Source organism: Fulmarus glacialis, unplaced genomic scaffold (genome assembly GCF_000690835.1).
Source record: "Fulmarus glacialis isolate BGI_N327 unplaced genomic scaffold, ASM69083v1 scaffold1157, whole genome shotgun sequence".
NCBI classification, from domain to species: Eukaryota; Metazoa; Chordata; class Aves; order Procellariiformes; family Procellariidae; genus Fulmarus; species Fulmarus glacialis.
In genome coordinates this window covers 3,884-6,024 of record NW_009221048.1, presented here as the reverse complement: position 1 = coordinate 6,024, position 2,141 = coordinate 3,884, and positions in this window count along the sequence as shown.

The following is a 2,141-nucleotide window of genomic DNA, read 5'->3' as shown; positions in this document are numbered from 1 at the left end:
AGCAAAATGAAAATTAGGGATGGGAAGGTGGTTCCCAGCCGCCACATGTGGTAAAACCCCTTTCTTAGAAGACCCACTGCAAGACTTTTCTGGCAGCTGTTGCCCCTCCTGAAGGACAGGAAAGAGCTCGCTGAGAGCTGCTGTATACTGACTGGTAGGAAACTTTGAATTTACAGCTAGCACACTTCCTTAACCAGTTTAAACCCATTCCTTATAATGCTGCCTTCTAGCTCAACCACATATTCTTCATCCCTGGTGTTTATCTCCTCCAGACACACACGGACAACACTCAATCTCTCCTAGCCTTTGCCATGATAGGCAAAACGTTCCAAGTTCTTCCCGTCTCCATTTATGTGATAGACTCTCCCTTTCCAGATGAATGCCAAAATCCTTCTTGGCCATTTAAAATGGTCTGTATCAATGGTGACCCAGGCTTCTGTAGTCTCTTACAGCATCGCCAGTCCATTATCCTCTTTCCTACACTGTTTCCTCATTATTTACCTCATCTTTCACTGTTGTTCTGAGATGAGCTGCCCTCTTCTTTCTTATCACTCCTCCCTCCCCATTTCTGATCAAGTTTGAAGTAAATTCACCTGAAAGTCATAGGAGTTCCTAAGGAACAGCCTCCTGAACACAGCTCAGTGACGCTGATGCCAGCATGATGAAGGCTGTGTTTTCCTGGATAACATGACTGCTCGTAGTTCTTGCAAATAAAAGAAATTAGAGAAAAAGAGGACTTGAGAGGTGTGTGAGTAATACAGCATCATCCGTGGGATAACACATAAAACCAAGGAGAGAACACAGAGTACTTTCACCAGCAAGTTAACTCTCAGCACACTTGGGGAAGGTAGGGGAAGGTAAGGGAAGGTAGGTGTCACTGCTACAGCTAGGGAAACTGAGGCATAGCAATGCAATTTGCACAAATCATTCAGCTGGTTTGATGGAGAGCCTAAGCTAAGGCTGTTTATGCTTTGTTGGGGGTTGCAGCTGCCTGAATTATGCAATAAAGCTTAATTTAATTGCATAATAGGAAGACAAGACTATGAACTCCATCGATTACCTGGTAAAAGGACCCAGAGCAATTGGGTGTTCCAGTGCATTTGGACCTGTCCATGATGTCCCCAACTTGGCTTTTCCTCAGCTCACTGCTCTTGCCCTCTTTAACAGCCAACACCCCAGTGAAGCCTCTTCCCTTTCTTGTAGCCAAATATGACCCAGTATGGGCTCTAGCTCTTCTGCGGGGCTGCCCTTGAGTCTGCTCCAGGACCAAGGCTGAACACCAAGAGCACCCTGCTACCCAAGGACACCGTCACAACAAAGTGATCTCCACTTGCGCAGAACTGGCATTCGTTCCACCCGCTGACTTTCCCACCTCCAAAGAAGGCTGCAGCTCAGCGAGGGGAACAAACATACCATAGAAGGGAAGCGATCTCTGCCAAGCGCTGCAGAAATGGGACACAGATGGTGTCTTAAATGAGAACGGAAGTTTATTTGGGGGCTCTGCGCGTGACATAGTGTTGCAGATCTTGCAACAGATGACAGACACTAGGATTTCAGAGCAGGTGATGAGATAATTTTGAAGCAGTCTCTGTCCACAGAGCTATTAGCTTGTCTGAAAAAAAAAAGAAAAAAAGATTAAAAGTTGAACTCTGTAAACGGTTCTGTAAGGATAGGAATGTATAAACCTGCTTTTATTTACATGTAGGTTCTTCTTATACCCTAATCTTAACCACAGCTGTTTGTTGGCTAGTTGGTCAGCCTGTGTGGTTGTGCTGATTGGCCAGGGGACCACTGCTAATGGAAATACATGAGGATGACATTAGCCTTGCTTTTCCCTGCTGTAGACATAAACTTGTGTCTTTCTCCTCTACACACAGAATAGTCGGAAGGGACCTCTGGAGGTCATCTGGTCCAATGCCCTGCTCTAGCAGGGCCACCTACAGCCAGTTGCCCAGGACCACATCCAGGCAGCTTTTGAATATTTCTAAGAATGGAGACTCCACAATATCTCAGGGCAACCAGTCCGACGTCTCTCATCCTCTCCTCGTATGAGAGATGTTCCAGTCCTTTCATCATCTTCCTGGTGTCGTGGTTTAACTCCAGCCAGCAACTAAGCCCTACACAGCCGCTTGCTCACACCC